Consider the following 12,652-nt stretch of genomic DNA (forward strand, 5'->3'; position numbering starts at 1 on the left):
GCAGACAGCACCTTATACAGCGTGGCATTGCTACACTGTACTATAGTCACCCTCTGCATCAGACCCATATGAGCAGGTTTGTGCATTGATAGTATGGAAACCAGGTTGTGGTACAAGTATCATCACATGCACAGGGTGTGGTGTTTGATTGCCTGAAGCCTAGGCTGGGCCATATGGCTGACATCATGTGTGTGTGTGTGTGTGTGTGTGTGTGTGTGTGTGTGTGTGTGTGTGTGTGTGTGTCTGAAGGGGTGGTGTTCAACTGGGCCATGCAGAGGAGCTGTGCATGTCTGGTGGTGACCAGCCTGCAATAGGGATGTGTGAGTGTTTGTCTGCACACTATCAAGCCATGTGAATGCCTGACACAGGGATATGTTGGACAGTCATGTCACATAACAGGATGTACAGTTCACTGTCTCCCATCAGGGGCCATGGAACTGGTTCTGCAAGGAGTATCCCTGGCACCACCAGGCCCAAGGACAGATGCAGTACTACTCCCTGATGGTGACTGCTGTCTGCTGGATCTGCTTCCCTGATGGGACTGGCAAGGACAATGTGCCTATGGCCCACCCTGGTGTGTTGTGGACAGCACCCTCCCTTTGGTAGTGTTGTTGGCACTGCCACTACAGGACTGTGAATGCGCATGGCCACAAGTGCTCACAGCTGATCATGTTGCTGACCTAAATCCACCTGGCTGATGCCCTACTCCCACCACATGCTCAAGCACACACATTGCATCATCAGCAGTGACAATGTCTCACACCACTGTCTATCCATGATATCGGCAAGATCACGTATTTCATCACAAATGCCATGGAGGTTGTCATGTGTGGCAAGGAGTGATGCATTCACAACCCTGAGCATCTGTCTGGTGTTGCAGTCAGTACATGCCTGTGCCTCCATGATGGCCCATAACATGTGTCTGGTGACACCTGCTGTGGCAGTTGTGACAGGGGCTTGATGATCAGCAGTCCTCCATCGAGCACCCCTGTCCATCTGCCTGTGTGTGACCTCACCTACTGTCTGGCTATGGATGGTGTCTACACTCACACTCACCATACTTAACACACTAGCTTGTTTCATGCCACCACCCTTAACCTGTCCATTATCAATGGCTGCTGTGGACTGGCTATGTGTGGGCATACTGATTTTTGTGCGGGGATATGGTGGGTGAAAGTGGAATCCCAAACAATGGCACAGATTCTGGAACCAACAACCCCACATGTGCCTCACTATGACCACCATCATCATGGAAATCCACTATGACACTGACATCAGGTTGTGAGGGGGAGGGACACCAAGCCCTGTGTTCACCTGCTAGGGGAAGACAACATATGTAAATTAATACTCTGCAGTATTATGTTTGATGATACACACACACACACACACACACACACACACACACACACACACACACACACACACACACACACACACACACATGCACACACACTCCTCGTACAGTCTGGCACAGCTGTGACACCTACGGGCCCTTCAAGGCAGACATTACGGTAGTTCTGCCTGCCACAATCCATCTCTTTCACTGCTACTGTAAGGCCTACAACAAAGGGTGGTGAATCCTACTGTGTGATGGGCCTAGTAGCAGAATGGCAATTGTGGTCAAGATCAAGGCTATTTGAGTGAGCTATACAGTGTCACCAAGTGCATATGCATGTACTGTAAAGCTGGCTTACTGCTATACAGACCACACACAATGACAAGGTGCAATGATATGTGATGATAACAGATGAAGGAACAGGACTATGCACTATCACTGCAGTACCTACACAGTTCAGACTCACAGGGATTCATTTCAGAAAACATGGCAGGAAAGTCTGCAATACATACAGGAAACATATAAAGTACTAGGTGCATAGCCTCATGGGATGATACCAGGCTATTGGCTGTGATGCCCTCATAAGCCTGGCCCAGACTTTTGCCCAGGTCCCTTCAAAGCCAGCACCTGTTTCCCCTGTCCAGCTAGGACACACATGGGATCCCAGTGCTGTCTCATCCATTTTCCATGCAATCATCCAGCTTCTACTTCAAAAGGGCTATACACATACTCTGCTAGACATGGGGAGGGTGTGTTTTTTACAAACAGTGTATTGTGTAGGACACTACACTATCTCACCAACAAGTACTACGCATGTCACAGACCACTTGAGGGCTTTGTGTGCATGATGCGTAAGTGGGGTTTGTCCTACAGATATGCAGAAACACCATCCGGCTGGTTTGGAAATGGTCTTGTATGCCAGACACAGGTCACCTATGATCAGTCTGTATGAGATTGAGTACAGGGACAGGGCTTTCAGCCTACCTGTATAGGATAGGTGTTGCAGACCCTGGATTTGCCTGTTAGGAACTTCTGTGGTATCTGCAACTGCTGCATTTGTTTGGCAAGGTACATGCCAAAGGAGCCATTGTACTTGGTAATGCGTCTGATAAGGGTGGAGTATAGGGATGTAGTGGCCTCTTGGTTCCTGGATGACATACCCATAATTGTGAGGTGGGCCATGTAGACAGCCTTCCATACAATGCGGCTCACACAATGGGAAACTGTCAGGTTGCTACCAACATTGGTGCACAAGCCGCCTCACACCTGATTGCATGCTTAGTATATTATTACGTCATAATTAGTGTGGATGACATCTGCCACAGCAGAGAGAATGATGCATCTCCCTGCATTCAGTTTGCGCAATGCTTCTTACACCAGTCATTAATTGGGTGAGGGCCTCTTGGGGGATGCTCACATTAGTAGGGGAATGTAAGACAGTTGCCAGCTTGCAAGAATGTGTAAACCTGGTCAGCCGCAGACCACTGCTTTTGCCCTGTACCTCAGATATGTATATCTCAAACAGTAGCGGCCCCCAGATCGATCCTTAGGGTACACCACTTTGGAAGACTCTACTACTAGAGGTCGGTTCCAATACTTTGACCGAGTGGGTACTATCATTGAGCCAGTTGGCTACCCATCTGGTAACATACAGTTTGATGTCTAGCTGTGTAGGCGTATGTATCCTGGCTGCCTGGGGATCATTTTGAGAGAATTGGGCTAGGTGAATGTAGGCATTGTTCATGATCTTCCCCTCATCCTTGTGTTTCTTGACCACTTCAGAGAAGGTGACCAGGTTTACCAGGCCTGATCTCCCATTGGCAATACCACATGGTGTGGGCTCAGGAATTTTGAGGTTGCTGATGTCCCTGTTTATAATGTCCTTGATATAGCCTTCCATGCCCTTGCAGAGCAGGCTAGTTAGCCTGACTTGCATATGATTGGCAGGGTCGGTGGTTTGCTCCTTCTTTCTGTATAGGGATGACAATGGCTGTCCTCTGTGCAGATGGGTTGACACCGGTGCTCAGGCTTTGGTTGACTACAGTGCATAATGGATCTGAGAACTCATGCCTGAGTTCATGTAGGATGCAGCCAGGGATGGTATCAGGCCTATGGAGATTTCTGTGTGTTGCCTTTGAGAAGGCATTACGGAACTGCTTTCTGATGATGAGTTGAGGGGGGGCAAGTGTTGTGCATGCACATGTGTACCGATGGGGGGACAGGGGGGTGATATTTACACTTCACCTGTCTGTAGCAGGTTGCCTATATAAATGCCATATGTGTATGTGGTGTTTTTGACCACCACTACAGAGCAGATTTGTGTGTTGTCCCTGGGATTGCAGACATATGTACAGAAAGCCTAGTGAATGGCCTTGGTGGATGTGTCCAATTTACACTCAAAGATAGCCTTAGGGTAATTCACCTGTGACCTTATGTGCTTGTGCAGACCAAGGTGACATTGCTTCCAATAAGGCACCTGTTCCTTCTTGGCCCCATCCAGCAATTCTTTTCACCTATTATAGTATTTGTGCATTGCTGCTGTCCACCGTGGATGTTTACCTTACCTTGAGGGAAATGATGTTGTCCTGTCAGGTATTGCTGAGTCCATACAGCTATGTAGGTGCTCACATAGTATTGTGGTGTGGGCCTGGACACTACTGCTAGTTTCATCTGATGGGACGTTGGCTGTAAAGCTAATTCTACCTGCTCTGAGGAGATTTACAGTAATTTGTGTAAAGTTAATTTTGCTTGCCCCTGACAAGGGGGTGTGGGGCAGGGGAGATGGTGACCTGAACAGTGATGGCTATGTGGTCAGATCTTACCAAGAATGATGACGCTGTAGGACTGCTACAGTGGCCGCTCATGTTGGTTAGGACCAGGTACAGGATATTTCCACCTGTCATAGGAGTGTTTATCACCTAATCCACTGCATTGCCACTGACAAAGCCAAGGAATCTCTGTTTGTTCATGTTCAGGTGGCATAGGCCATGCAGACTATGGTTGGGTAGTTGAAGTCACCCATGAGCAGGGTAGACAATTGAATCTTGACAGATTCCAGAAAGTCCCAATAGGTGTGATGGGTGTCCATGGTCATGGTTGGAGGTCTGTAACTAGCTATGATTTGAGTAGGTGTTTTATCAATTGTTAACTGCACTCAGGATATCTCCCATGCGTCATACTGTTTGGCCAGCCTGGAGGTGTGTATGCGTATGATAATGTTTAACACTCCACCTCCTATGGCTTTGCAGCCCTCCATTTGGGGTCCAAATGTATGATGGGATGAGTAACCTGGCAAGGTTAGTGTGCTCTTCACAGTTGCAAAGCAGATGTCAGTAACTGCACAAATGTCGGCATCCTACAGAACAAGGTATGCTTGCAGTGACATGTGTTTCATGCTAAGACACATAGCTCCTGTTAGAGCAAAGCATCTGCACAAAGGCACACATCACTGGAGGGCAAAGGCCAGAAAATAGTGTTACGTTATGTAACTAGATGAAACCCAGTTGCCAGCAAAGATGGTGTAACATTCACAGGTCTACTCCACAGGATATGACATCTGACAATCAAATGTATGCTATTATGTTATGACTTCAGTCTTTAATGGGTTGCCAGTGATGTGCCAGACAATATACAACTGTATAAGGCATTGACTACAAGTATGAAGCGGACATGTGGTCAGTCTGCAAAACTCTGGGCAGTTGTCAGGTAGGGGTTCAATATATAACATGCAGTTCAACACACACTTCTGCGCCTCTTGTGTACTATGCATATACCCTAAATAAGTCTCTTACATTTGTAAGACAAACATATGCATAATTGTAGCAGTCATAGGTGACATATGACTATTTACAACATCCCAGGTGGCTGGCCTAGCAGTGTCACACTCAGTATTGGACAACTACAGACACTACAGTAGTAGTCATACATGAGTTGACCTCTGCTGGGGTGACTCAGGGGCCAGAAATGTGATCCATATCACTGCAGACAGGGCAAGCAGGAATGGCCATAGGTGCTGGGCAGTAGCATGTGAGTCCAGCAGGTCTTGTTATGACCGAGTGTTTAATTTCCTATTTCACATTATTGCATCCCCTTCTGCATTCCATTACAAGCTTACATGATTGGCATACCTGTTATAGTGCTGAAAAGCTTCCTCAGAATAATACAAATGTTTAGGTTTGTGTAGTCGCAGTCTGTCTTTGTGTAGATGAGTTCAGACCTGTATTGCATAGGCCACAGATTGCCTTTTGTAGGTAATGTTCATGAGCAGGTGATGGCCTGTGCACCAGTTGGTGTCTCCTACTTGCTACTTGCATCCAGAGCAGCTGTGTTTCCATTAGCCAATGACATAGCAACACAGTACTATAATTAAGTCCTTCATGTGGGCCTTGGCCCTTTTCCTTGTCTATGTGGAGGAAATTATGGAGATGTGGGGGCTACAGCTTCACAAACCAATGGTGGAAATACTTGTCAGGAAAAGACATGTGGAGACAGCCAAACAACATGGGGAACAAAGCACCAGAATTGGGTAAAGATTGTAAGTAAGTATTGCTGTTATACACATAGAAGATTGCTAGATTAACAGGGTTTGTCTGTACATGCATTTTCTGCGTGACTTGTCATCTGCCAGTGATATAGCTCTGACATACCTCTCAACTGTCTAGATGTCCACAGACTGCCCAGAGGTTTGCCTCTTATGTTTGGTCTGTTCCTCACACAATTTCTGCTTTTGAGAAATCAGTAGGATAATGTGAGGATTGTAGTCAGTAAATGTTGAGATCCATTAGTGTTTCAGACATCATATCCTTCAGGGATGTTATGTTACAACAAACCCTGTAACAGAGTTTGTAACACCATTATGTGAGATATGTCCCTCTTTTCAGTCCCCTGTCCCCCAAATATGTCATGCTTTCTCCAGATCTCTTGCTGTAAGAGGTTCAGAGGTATGGTATATCATTAATATTGACTGCACTCCTGATATCAACTCAGTGACTTAGTAGACTCCTGGAAGTGGTATGCGACAGTGGCCATATGGTCCTACACCCTGGACATTTTGTGGAAATCTGTACAGTTGCAAGTTGTATGTCTGGCCATTGTTAACAGACTGCCAAGATTTTTATGTAGTAGTGTTGTGTGTAAATGTTTGTTGGGCTGAGTAGAGAGTGTAGCAGATGTGTGTGTCATAGATCCTTTTCTATCTGACTGTGCATGCTGCTACTGTTGCTGGTGGTCTATCAGGTGTATATGTTTATAGGGGCAGGCAGAGACATATCCTGTAAAATCTCAGGATTCCCAGTAGACTGTGAGTTGGGCCAGTATATGTCAATGTAGTGTGTGATTGGCAATCAAGATATGTTTGTTCAAACAGGCATTCTACTGTAGAGTTCATATGGGGTTCTGGTATGTTGCTGTGACTGTGGTGCAAATGGTTGTGGGTTGACAATTTCTCACCAATGTCTACTTTTCCCTACAGTTTCAGCCCTGTAGTGCATGATATATTTGGAGATACATGGGTAATTCCCCAGAGCTGACTTACGGTAGTGTCATGTTGGTCTTGCTGTGTTTCAGAAGGTGATGGGAGAAATGGTTGGCAGCTGTCAGTGGTTTTTCTCTCCTGTTACATGACTGCAGTCATACCTCTCCACTGTCCAGATGTCTGTACACTGTCCAGATGCGTGGCTCATATGTTTGTTCTGTTCCCCATAACAGTTGTGGGTTTCTGACAAATCACTGGGATAATGTGAGCATTGATATCAATAAATGATGGCAATCATTTTTGTTTCAGACCTGGAATCTATCAGAAAATATATGTTAAATCAAACCATGCTACTCTAGCAGACTTCTACACGTATAACAGCTGCAAAGCCATAGGAGGTGGAGTGTTAAACATTATCATACGCATACATATTTCAAAAATGTCACTATTGTTTGCCATTTATTATTTATATAGTTTATTTATATATGTTGACCGGGAAAGTCCAACTGGACATAGGTCCATTTTCAGTGGAGGTCTGAGGAGAAAAGCTTCACAGTTAAAATATTACAGACATAGTTACAGATGAAGTACGTAGGAATTAAAATATTACAAACATAGTTACAGATGAAGAACATAGTACATTAGCAGACAACTAGAATCATTATCCCTCCACTTTGTCAGGCTTTTTGCAGATGTCTTGTAGTAACAGGTTGATTTTATATCTATATATATATATATATATATATATATATATATATATATATATATATATATATGTATCTCTCTCTCTTTCTCTCTCTCTCTCTCTATATATATATATATATATATATATATATATATATATATACATATATATATATATATATGTGTGTGTGTGTGTGTATATATATATATATATATATATATATATATATCTATATATATATATATATATAGATATATATGTGGGTTCAGGTGACTAGGCAGTGAGACATTTCCCTGTGGTACATTTGACTGGGGACACATGCCTGAAGTAACATTCAGCTGCAGAGAAATATGGCTGTTTGCAAATTCCCTGTGGGCAAACAAAAGCATACGCTGCCATGCCCACAGTTTCAGTAACCAAATGCACAGGGGGAAAGCAATGTCCATAGTCCCCACGGGAACATGAGACAGTAGGCAATATGGCAGGCATCAGCAGCAGGCTGGCCAGAGGGCATGTCAGTGGCAGTAAAAATGCAGTGCACAATGGGCAGTGCTTTTATAATTGGACTGTGTGGACCACTACCCCCTTCACAGTGTCTAGGGAAATTTACCTAAAACACATACTTGAGCATAAATGTGACTACAGTATCCTGCAGGATTTCCTTCATGCTGTAGCACACTTCTACATATTGTAGTTACATATGTATGTACTGTACACTGAGCACAACACTCATTACTTCTTCTGCCACCATTCATTTGGTTATTAAAGCTGTGAGCATGGCAGTGTGTGCTTCTCTTTGTCCACAGGGAATTTGCAAACAGCCATATTTCACTGCAGCTGAATGTCACTTCAGCCATGTGTCCCCAGTCAAATGTACCACAGGGAAATGTCTCGCTGACTAGATGCCTGAACCCTATATATATATATATATATATATATATATATATATATATATATATATATATATATATATATATATAAATGAGGTCCCATACACTAGATCAAATTTTCACTAATTTGAAATAGTGCATGGAATGCTCACTGCAAAGAAAGTGCACTTACGCAAAGTTCAGTACAACGAATGGGTGTTGTACTGAACTTCCCTGCAGTACTCACAGACCTTAGGGTTAGGGCACGGGTCATAGTAAGGGGATAACTCCCTACCATGACCCAAACCCTAACCCTAAGGTCCGTGATGACTGCAGCGCAGTGAAGGAAATAGCAATGTCCTCCACTATGGTGCGATAGTCACGAACCTTAGGGTTAGGGCATGGGTTAGGGTAAGGGGATAGCTTTACTAACTATCCCCTTGCTCTAACCCGTGCCCTAACCCTAAGGTCCGTGAATATCACACCATAGTGGTGGACATAGCTTGTTGTTTATGCCCTTCACTGCGCTGCGGTGTTTGTGGTGAAGTGCACTTACGCAAAAGCTTAATTTTTTTAAAAGTGAACTTTTGCAGAAGTGAGGCTTCCTATTACAAGTTCAAAGTAGTGAACTTTCGTTCTTGTAATAGGAATCCATATATATATATATATATATATATATATATATATATAGGTTTAGGTTCATAGGTTGATAGGTAGGTACTAGGCTATCGGCCCTGGGGCCTATATAAATCTAGCCAAAAAAGATCCCCCTGCCTAGCAGAGCCACAAAAGTGATCCCCATGGTGAATTTCCTATTTCTCATCCAATTGTCGAAATTTTTCTTAAAGGAGGCTAATGAGGAGGTTTGCTTGACATGAATGGGTAGTCTGTTCTAGAGCATGGGAAGTTTCTGGGACAGGAATCTATCCCTCCAGCATGTTCTGTTTATTGTGGTGCCAAGGTTTAGGTCCCTGGAGCATGTGGCTCAAAGGGATTGGGGTTTCTTTAAGTGTAGCATGTCCAGCAGATCTGGGTTTGACATGGCTTTGTATGTTAGGCAGAGATCGCCTCTGAGTTAGGCAATTAGCGATGAAGTAGTAGATGGTCTGTGCATGGCATGTGTTTGAGGCCAGTAATCCACTTAGTGAGGTATTTTTGTGGCCTTTCTAGTTGTTGTAGATGTCTTGCTAGGTACATGCCAAATGGGGCATATAATGGGTCTGATGAGGGATGAATAGAGAGGAACAATGACCTCTTTTTTTTCTGGAGGTGAACCCCTTTGTGATGAGGTGTTCCACATAGAAGGATTGCATGACTACTGTGGCAATGTGATTATCAAAGGTGAGACTACTGTCCATGTCCCAAGGTCTCTTATCACACTTTCAGTGTTTAGTAGGCTACCGCCTATGTGGTAGTTCATGGGTACAGTGTTTGTCCCAAAGGGGATGATAATGCACTTCTTGGCATTGAGCATGAGGCCTTGACTTTGTCACCAAGCATCAGTCTCAGTGAAGCTCCTTTGTAGAATGTCCACATCATTAGGCGATTCTATTATGGCACCTAGTTTGCATTCGTCTGTGAACTTCATTAGGCAAGGACCTGCTGTATTAGCCTGGACTTCTGAGAAGTAGATGCCAAACAGGAGAGGACCCAGGACTGAGCCCTGTGGTACTCCACATGTCACTGGTCTGAAGTTGGATTTGGAGTCAGCTGCTTTCACAGTGTGGGTTCTATCAGTGAGCCAGTTGGCCACCCATCTTGAGACATAGGGATTTATGCCCAGTCTAGTGAGTTTATCTATAATTCCAGAGTGGGGGGTGGTGTTGAAAGCCTTGTTGAGGTCAAGATAGGCTGTGTGCACCACCTTACCCTCGTCCATGGCTCTGGTGACTGCTTCAAAGAACTCAATCAGGTTTAGGACATGACCTACCTTTTACAAACCCAAACTGAGTGGGGTCCAGAGTTTGGAGGTTACCTATGTCCTTGTTTATAAGCTCCAAGATGATACGTTCCATGGCCTTGCAGACCAGGCTCATCAGGCTAATGGGTAGGTAGTTCCTGGGGTATGTGGTGGAACCCCCTTTGTGGAGTGGGATAATCATCACTGTGCACCATTCGGTAGGCACAAAGCCTGAACTGAGGCTATGACTGAACATGGTACTTAGGTGGGGTGCCAGTTCATTCTATAGTTCATGCAGAATGCAGCCTGGGATGTTGTCAGGTCCCATGGATGCTGTGTTCTTGGCTTTGGAGAGTGCTGTCTTTACTTGTGCAACTGTGATTACAGGGTCTTTGTATTCTTCCAGTATAGTTATGGGCCCTTTGGGGGGTGACGGGGGGTAAAGTTTGCACTGAATCTATCTGCCAAGATATTGGTAATATCAGTTGGTTATGTATATCTAGTGCCATTGTGCTGTAGCTCAGAGCAGATCTGAGTGTTGCCATTGAGATTCTTGACATAGCTGTAGAATGCTTTGTGGTTGTCTTTAGAATCAGTGGCAATTTTATTTTCGTAACTAGCTTTGGAGGATTTTATGGGGGATCTCAGCTTCTTACTGAGGCTGACCAGGGAGTTCCTGTAATCAGGGGATTTTACTCTTTTTTGCAACAGCTTCTTCCTTCTGTTGTAGAGTTTGTTTATGGTAGGTGACCACCAGATTGGCTTCCTTTTTTTGGAGGATAGCATCTTGGTTCTGTTGTGGATGGCACAATCCATACACTTGTGTATGTGTCTATACAGTGCATTTGCATAGGAGTCAGCAGTCGTACCTCTATTTTCCATCTGTATGGGTGTTGTGAAGCTTGCCACTTCTATCTTAAGAAGCATGAAGTTGGCTTTGAAAAAGCTTTTTGCAGTGGTTTCCTTAATGGGGGGTGGGAGTGGGATACTGATGTCTAGGGTGATTAGCTTGTGGTAAGATCTGACCAGCGAGGAGTTTACCTCTGGCATGGAACATGCCCATATTGGCAATGACCAGGATTAGAATATTGCTGCCTCAGGGGGGGTATGGATAAGCTGATCCAGGGCATTGGAATTTATGAATTCCAGAAAGTGTTGAGCAAATGAATTAGTACATGAGTAGTTTTCCCAGTTGATGGTAGGGTAGTTGAAATTGCCCATTATTAGGATATTGGGCTGTACCTTAATATTACCCAGTATATCAAGAAACATGGAGTGGGCATCCTGGGGCATGGGGATCTGTAACAAGCTACAACCTGGACTGCAGTCTTGCCCAGTGTTAGTTGCACTTGGATAATTTCAGATGCATTATATTGTGCAACTAGCCTGGAGGTGTGGATATCCTTAATGAATATGGACACATCTTCTTTAGTGTTTTGGTCCAGGTTAGGTGGCCAAAAGGTATGGTATGAGTTATAGCCTGGTAATGCAGGGGTGCTCTCTGGAGGCTTGAACCAGGTCTCCATCACTGCACAAATGTCAATGATGTCCATTTAAGGAGTGCCTCGTGTGAGTGCATTTTGAGGTTTAGACATTCACACTAACATGGACAATGACAGAGTCATATTTGTATTTGTTGTGGAGTGATCTGACTGCTTGCTTTATGTGGCAGGTCCTGGCACCCAACAGGCAGTTGACAGTAACTTTCTCCTTGTTTAGCCTGGTAAGTGGGACATCAGGGTGCCTGACTATAGAGTCACCTATGACTGGGATGTTGGGTATGTTGTTTTGCCTTATGGGCTGAGGTTAAGTGGCACACTGATTTTGTGGGCTATGTGTCATTTGGATAGCGTTGGGGGGTGGTTGCTTGTGCTTCAGTTTGGAGGTCTTTGTTGTTTGGGCAGTATTTATTGAGAGCCTCCGTGAAGTAGGTGTATGTTTTGTGTTACTATTTGTGGGTTTAGGTGGTGTAGGTTTTGATGGACTATGTGTTGAGTGTGGTGTGGTGCAGGTGTTTACTTTCTCCTCTTGACTGTCTAGTACAGTCTTAGTTGGAGAGAGCTTGGTTTCCAGTTTGGCTATATAACTGCATCTCTCACAGGTTGTAGTGTTGGGTGGTAGGAGGAGAAGGTTCTCAGTGTACATGAGGTAATTGCTGCATTGCCTCAAGATGCTCAGATTCATCAGGTGGACAGAGGAAAATACTGGGAGCTGACCCTTAGACATGCTTGAATAGGTGCTTACTAATTTAAGTACTCAAATCTGTTTTCCTCCTAACAAGTGAGGAAAGTTGAGTGCTGCAGTAATTTGTAGATTATTTAGTGCTTGCAATGAGTTTTGAATAAGTGCTGAGCACAAGGAAACAGTTTCAAGTGCTAAAACTAGAAAA

This window comes from Protopterus annectens, chromosome 2.part1 (assembly GCF_019279795.1).
Source record: "Protopterus annectens isolate FY-2018-M chromosome 2.part1, PAN1.0, whole genome shotgun sequence".
NCBI lineage: Eukaryota > Metazoa > Chordata > Ceratodontiformes > Protopteridae > Protopterus > Protopterus annectens.